This window comes from Canis aureus, chromosome 29, assembly GCF_053574225.1.
Source record: "Canis aureus isolate CA01 chromosome 29, VMU_Caureus_v.1.0, whole genome shotgun sequence".
Taxonomy (NCBI): Eukaryota; Metazoa; Chordata; class Mammalia; order Carnivora; family Canidae; genus Canis; species Canis aureus.
In genome coordinates, this window is record NC_135639.1 from 35,983,730 (window position 1) to 35,991,289 (window position 7,560).

Consider the following 7,560-nt stretch of genomic DNA (forward strand, 5'->3'; position numbering starts at 1 on the left):
GCTGAGTGAAGTAAGTCAATCGGAGAAGAACAAACATTATATGGTCTCATTCGTTTGGGGAATATAAGAAATAGTGAAAAGGAATAAAGGGGAAAGGAGAGAAAATGAGTGGGAAATATCAGAAAGGGAGACAGCACATGAGAGACTCCTAACTCTGGGAAATGAACAAGGAGTAGTGGAAGGGGTGGTGGGCGGGGGGGTGGGTGGGTTCAGGTGACAGGCACTGACTGTGGCACTTGATGGATGAGCACGGTGTTATGGTATATGTTGGCAAATTGAACTCCAATAAGAAAATAAATTAAATAAATAAATAAATAAATAAAATCTTAAAAAAAAAAATGACACTCAACCAACTGAGCCACTCAGGAGCTCCACATTTTCCCCCTTAGTAAGCAAATTTGACTGCCTGTCGAAATTCCAGTGTATTCTAGGCTTCCCTACATAGGTATTTCTGGGATTCCCTGGGAAATGCTCGTAGTACAGAAACCAGTCATATTTGTCACTCCTAAATCCATCCAATTGCTCTCTGCCCTCTGCCAGTTCATTTCCTGCTGACTCATCTGAACCCCCTGGTTCCCTAGATCTCGCCCCCCTGTAGTTGGATGCCTCATGAGTAGTTTCCCCCAGGTGGGCACAGTCACACCCCTTAATCCCCTCATAATTGCCTGTTGTATGGCCCAAAGCTTTACTAAGGCTTGGGGATTTCAGAAGAAAGTAACAGCAGAGAGAATGCAAACAGAAATGTAGTTCTGATGGCCTTCAAAGCCCCTCTGTGAGGTCATCTATAAGGTCTACCTCTTTCCCCCACTCCCCTTCCAGTGTAGCCCACAGTTTGCTGCTTAACCACCCCCAGGGCAGTGCCCTCAAGCACATCTCTCTTCCCTGGAGTCTAGACCCCAAACCCTAAAGACCACCAAACATCCACGTTTCCCCACCTCCTTTCCTGCGGATGACTGGGAATATTCATTACCCTGAAGAGAAGAGGCCACAGGAGTAAGGTCTTTGTGGTGTCTCTCCCCATCAGATGGGGGCCCCCAAATGTGCGGTGATCCAACTGAGTAGAAGCCAGCAAACGGTATGGGCAGTGAAAGGATTCACTGAAGGCAGAAAAAAGGAGATAGTTTATTGAATACACACTGCAAGGAAGCAGTGGGCGGTGGTGAGCGGCTACAGTTATAGGGCAGGGTGAGGGAGTATGGGGAATGTATGGAATGGAATACTCCCCCTTTCTGGTAATCTTAGGAACTATACCTGGGTGTAATTGGTCAGTTAGGGCCTATGGCTATTTTGAGGTGGGTCGCTTCATGAACCTGTTTGCATTCAGCTCCGTGGTTGTTGTGGGCCCTTTAACCTTGATCAAGTTTCTTTTGCTTTTGATTTATTTAAATTCAACTAGCCCACATATCATTAGTTTTGGATGTAGTTTTCATTAATTCATCAGTTGGTTATAACAGCCAGTGCTCATCCCATCACATGCTCACCCATCACCCAGTCACCCCAAGTTTCCTTGCTTAAGCCTGTTGCCTAAATGAGGCCTCTACAAGGTTTCTCTGAAGGCTCTAGAATAAATCAGAACTCTGAGATTTACCAATATACATTTTCCTAATTCAAGGTGTTTCATTGTTCATGATACCAATTGTGGAACAAAGAGCCCAGGCCCAGGGTGGACTGCACCAGTTCCAGCCTGTTCTATTTCACATTCTCTGTGGTACTGTTGGGTGAGGAGAACATCAGGCCTCCACACAGGCCTCTCTCTCATGCTGGCTCTTCCATTTCATCTCTGCCGCTGAGAGACACACATTCCTGTGCCACATGCGCTCGTGATATGAATAGGACATTAAAATTCCACACTTAGGAAGAAACATTTCTCTGTTGGCTATATAAACCGTAGAAACCTAGATCTCTTTTTAAAAAATCTGCCCCATTTACATTTCTTTTTTTTTAATAATAAATTTATTTTTTATTGGTGTTCAATTTGCCAACATACAGAATAACACCCAGTGCTCACCCAATTTACATTTCTAAACAGAACCTTTGGCTTCAGATGGAACAGAGTGCATTTGGATTTGCATTTGAATTGTTTCCTGGGCTGTGGGTGGGTATCCTATAGCCCTACAACCCACTTGAGTGGCTTTTCACAGAAAAAGAGGACTTTACCCCTCAAAGCAAACCCAAGCCACCACCTTTGAAGGGGAAATCTGCTTGCAACTTTTCCACCTTGAAAATAAAACATATCTTTTTTTAAAGATTTTATTTATTTATTCACAAGAGGCAGAGACACAGGCAAAGGGAGAAGCAGGCTTCTTGTAGGGAGCCCTATGACTCAATCCCAGAACCCCAAGATCACGCCTTAGCCAGAGGCAGATGCTCAACCACTGAGCCACCCAGGCGTTCTGAAAATAAAACATATTAAAGAAGAGCTATGAAGACTAGCCCTACCAGATATTGAAATGCATAATAAAGTTAGAGTAATTAAATCAGCTTATAATCAAGGTAGAAGTAGCAAATCGATGAACAGATTAGAGTCTAGAAATAAACTGCATATGTTTTGAATTTGACGTGTAGGATAGTATTTGGAATTAAAAAGTCAAAATTAGATTATGTAATAAATTATATTTGGGCAACTGGAAATCTGGGAACAATATATATAGTTGGCTCTTCACCTCATGTTTTACACCAAAATAAATTCCAAAAGGGTAAAAAAAATTTATAATTAAGGAATTAAGTAATAATAGTGCTGGAAGAAAAATACCAGTAATTTAAAAGATAATTTGGAATGGGAAAGTGCTTGGGGTCTGACATAAAACCCAGATGTTATAAAGCAAAAGGTTGATAAATTGGGTTATATTTTTTAAAATGTGAAAACTTCAGCATTATAATAATACTGTAAACAAAGTACAAACAGTTCAAAGGATGAAGTAGGAAAAAATGTGAAGGTATATGATAAAGACATAGTAATTTCATATATATATATACACACATATGTATATAAACACACGTGTATATATATGTATATTCTTACAGATCAGGAAGAGTAAATGAACAATCCAAAAGAAAATGGCTGAGGGATATGAACAAGTAATTCATGAAGGAAATGTGTTTCTGGGTATGTATCTGTATGTACAAATAGGGCATTGTAAAATAGGATTAGGATTTATAATGAGTGGTTATATTCCCAATTTTATTCATAATTAAAGAAATGGAAAGTAAAACAATAAAATACAATTTTTGTCTGCTGGTGAATACTGCATGTTGGCAAGGATGTGGAAAAGCCAACATTTTACTTTCAGTTACTATTGTTGAGAGCAATATGATTTCATCTATCTAAATTTATAATATACATACTTTTTTAAGGCAAGGATTCCACTTCTAAGTTATGCCTGTATAGGTACACAAAGATATATGTACAAATAATCTAACTGCAGCACGGCTTGTGATAACAACTGCAAGTTACCTCATGGTCACTAATGAGAGGACTCATTAAATTATGGTCTGCCCCACCCATATTTGGTTCTTAAGAAGAATGAGTTAGATGTGAGTGTACCGACATGGAAAGTGTCCAAATATATTAAGTTAAACAAGCAAGTGATGAAACAGGATGCTCTGTGTGATTCCCTGTGAATACTTTCAAAAGTATTACATTGAGATACAACTGCATGTGTGTCAGTCATTTCCTGAAGGATACGAGGTAGACCGTGGAGCCCGGTTACTTGTGGCCAGGGCAAGCAGTGAGTACAGGAGGGTGGTTAGGTGGACCAGGAGAGGAGTTTCGCCTTTCACAGTATACCATTCTGCATCACCGAAGACTTTCCTCTGAATGTGTAATATTCTTACCATAGATACCGGATGTAATCTTGGCTGGGGCGGCGAATTATCTGCCTGGAGGTTGAGGAAGCCAGATGGGGTAAGGAGCACCCGTGATCACTTCGGAAAGGACTTCTTTACCCTTTGCCATCCTAAGGAATGCAGTGTCCCCAGCACCTCTGGTCAGCCCTGGGGAGAAACGGGAATGTCTCCAAGGAACGTCATCGCCATCTTCCCTCCTGTGGGCCTTTCCCTCACCGCAGCTCTGCCCTGCTGTGGTGTGGTGCCAAGTGTGCTCCCTGGCACAGTTCTTCCTCTCTGGGCTCTAGGGAACCACACTGGGTTTGGTACTGGCCCGTCATTGCACTCTGAGCCATTGTGACTGAGGGGACTGGGCCAAACTGCCTCTACTAGGCTCCAGTGCCCAGGTTCTGGGACGGAAGGACCACCCCACGTCTAAGTACTGGAAATAGGCTCGCGCAGTAGAGAACATTAGAGTCGCTTAATGGCAACAGCTTGAGAGCTGCTGAGGGAGCACTAGGAGAAACGAAAGGTCCTTGATGTACCTGCATTTGCTATCACTGTGGAGACCAAGTCCTTCCTGAAGGAGCTCTGGTGTTTGACAGCTCATGAATGTTTTGTCTTTCCTCCCTCCCCTTTCTTCTCTGGGAAGCCAGACATCGTCCTCCCAGCTGAATTTTTGTAACTGCCTGAGGAAGTGGCTGCTGAATATTCTTTCAGCTTTATTTCCCTTTCTTCTGTATCCAAAGCAGCATTTAGGCTCCAGTCAGTGGTGTGGAAATGACAGGATTCTCATGACAGGATGGGAGGCTAAGGACCCGGCAAGTGTCATTAGCGGTGGGTCAGGGCCCTCCAGGAGGAGCTGGATGGGAGTTCAGTTAGGCTTTGCTGGAGAGGAGCGTGCTCTACGGACTGGGCTCCCTGGGCGCCGAGGGCAGCTGCCTCTTGCCTGCACATTTTCTCCATCCAGGATATGTCCTTGAGAACCCACTATCCAGAGTTGCAGCCACTGGTTTGAGGTGCAGAGCTCCTGGTGGGTGCGGAAATGCCGGGGTGTAGAAGCCAGATGCCTGTGCTACAAGGTGGGCATGTATGTGGGCTTCGGATAGGAAAAACTGAGACCAATTATGCTATTTCTTCTTTGGGCTCTGGCTCAGGAGGCTTCCTGGTACAGATGGCTTGCTGGGAAGGAGTAGACTCTTAGTCCCTCTCCATGTTAGGCCTTGTGTCCCTGCATGGTCACACGGTGGGGCGGGGGGAGTGTGTGTGTGTGTGAGAGAGAGAGAGAGAGAGAGAGAGAGAAACAGATGGGGAAAAAGTGATAGAACTAGAGATACTCTGAGAAAGAGAGATTTATACTATATGTGAATTAATTCAGTCAAATGAATTTTTGCCATATGTTTGTCAGGTAAGAGCTTATATATTATGCAAACTCTATTAATCAGAGTCTAAGCTAACTTCTGATAAAATTGCTTAGTTTGTTTCTGAAATCAAAGAGTGTTCTCCAAACCATCTTATTGGTAACTGTGCTATTCTTGGGGACAGTTGTGTTAAAGCCAAGGAATTCAGAACATCTGCCTCCCACCTATCCAGCCCCAACCCCCCACCCTCCCTGAAATTTTCTCTGGGAAAGCACAGCCAAATGGAACACATGGAAAATAAATGGCTAAAACCACATGTTTGGCAGTTGGTTTGGGCTTGAAGTCTCATTCCACAGAATTTCAGTAAAGCCAACTGGACTATAGGAGTACAATGTTTCATTTTCCCCCAACTAGTTACACCCAGTCCATCACCCATCAGCTGCCTGGGAATGGAAGGACAGGGAGAGAGAGAGAGGAGAGACCAGGGGAAAAAATTTAATTGTTTCCAATCTGATGCCTGAGATGGCCACTAAACTGCATCTGGAGACTGGGCTTGGGCTTGGCTGTTGTCAAAGAAGAGGGAGTAGAGCAGTTCAGAGAACAAGCCTTGGGTCCACTTCCCACTCCAGCTGCGCGCCTGAGAGCAGGAAAGGAAAGCTACTTCCAAGTGCATTCCACTCCCAAGTGAGCATTCCCCTTATGGTGCCCCTGCCTCATGCTGAAATTGGCCCCATCAGTGTTCTAGAGTCTGACAACCCCACCAGTTCACCTGGTCACCCCTGGTTCCAGTGGCATTTGCCATGGGAAGGGGAAGAGGTGAAGAAGCCCGTGTGTGAAGAGGGTGGAGGGAGTAGAAGAAGGAGTCTCTAGAATTTGAGGCTTCTGGAGAAAGAAATCACCCAGTCCCATCCACACAGTCTAGAGATGAGGGAATTTATCTAAATGGAGTGAATTCCGCCAGCAGGACCAGCATTAGAGCCAACATCTTTGGCCTGGACACCTTCACTTGCCCTAAATCACTTGTATAAGTGAAAGGCACCGAAGTCACCGCAAATCTCAGGAGACAGAAGAGCTCAGATGGGAAATCACGCACTGTACAGGTCTACCTCCCCCTCTGGGATCCATCATAAAAACAAATATTCTACCCACTGACAGACTATCCCATGGTTTCATAATCATGACATTTGATTTTATGATGCAAATTTATATGTTTATAAGGATTTTTTTCCCTGAGCCTATCACATAGTCCTGGACAGCGTAGACAAGAATTGTCAATAAATTAGAGCTAGCAATGGGTATTTTACTTTTTAGTTTGGGCTTCCAGGCCATGCCCACTGAAGCATGTAAACAACCAACTATGTGTGAGATGTGGTGGTTTTAAAAGCTTACAACCACTTTTTCACTCACCGCTGTCCTCATTCAGCGAGCCCGTGGAGATGGAAAAGGTAGAATCTTCCCTACATAATGGCTGTTCTTCAGAATAATTTCATAAAAATAGACCTAGTGCAGCCCAATTATTTCTACTCTTGTCTGAAAAGCAAGTGAAGGGTCTGAAGCATGCCTTCAGGAACCAGTCCCGGGGGTGGAGTTGGCATTGCTGTGATTCTCTTTATATTTCTGATTATGAAGCCTATTTAAGAAAATACCCAGAGAAGGTTTTGGAAGAGAAGCCATGAGGTAGAAGGAGATGGTGAGTGAGTAAGGAAAACTTGCTCTATGTAACCCGCTGAGCTGCAATTGGACACTATACAACCCAACGAAATCATTATAGATGGAGGCTCCAGAATTTCACAGTTCTGTTAAAACCTATTAATCTGGGCAGCCCCAGTGGTGCAGCGGTTTAGCGCCGCCTGCAGCCCGGGGTGTGATCCTGGAGACCCAGGATCAAGTCCCACATCGGGCTTCCTGCATGGGGCCTGCTTCTCCCTCTGCCTGTGTCTCTGCCTCTCTCTCGCTCTCTCTGAATAAATAAATAAAATAAAAAAAAACTATTAATCTCTGGTTCAAGCTAGAGCAAGATCTAGCTTATTTTTCATTTGACAGAGAAGTTGAGGTACGTCTTTATCTCAGTGGTATAGAGAGGCAATGAAGTTGTCCTCCTATTTAATAGTGTCTGTGGCTGTAAATTGGTCAAAAAATTGTATCCTACACCCCTATTCTTTCCAATATAAGGGTCAAGATTTTACCTTCTGCATAAGTCAACAGTAGGGCACATGAAATGGTAGCATGAGAAACCTTAGAATTCGGATCCAGACTTGGGAGTTTAAGTTCTGAACTTACTTCACCACTTCTTATATAAGGAGACCTTGAGCAAGTTATCCCTTTTCTGCTAAGCTTTCCTCACTTGGAAAAGAGGGATCTGCTTCACCAATGT

General features: G+C 43.8%; 1 long non-coding RNA gene across 1 annotated transcript; it reads left to right on the forward strand.

Moving 5' to 3' along the window:
• Positions 1 to 831: 831 nt before the first annotated feature.
• On the forward strand, positions 832 to 7,003 carry LOC144300834 (uncharacterized). Its single transcript, XR_013367603.1, has 3 exons — positions 832 to 1,075; positions 3,025 to 3,106; positions 3,840 to 7,003. It is a non-coding gene; the product is annotated as an uncharacterized LOC144300834 (long non-coding RNA).
• Positions 7,004 to 7,560: the final 557 nt, after the last annotated feature.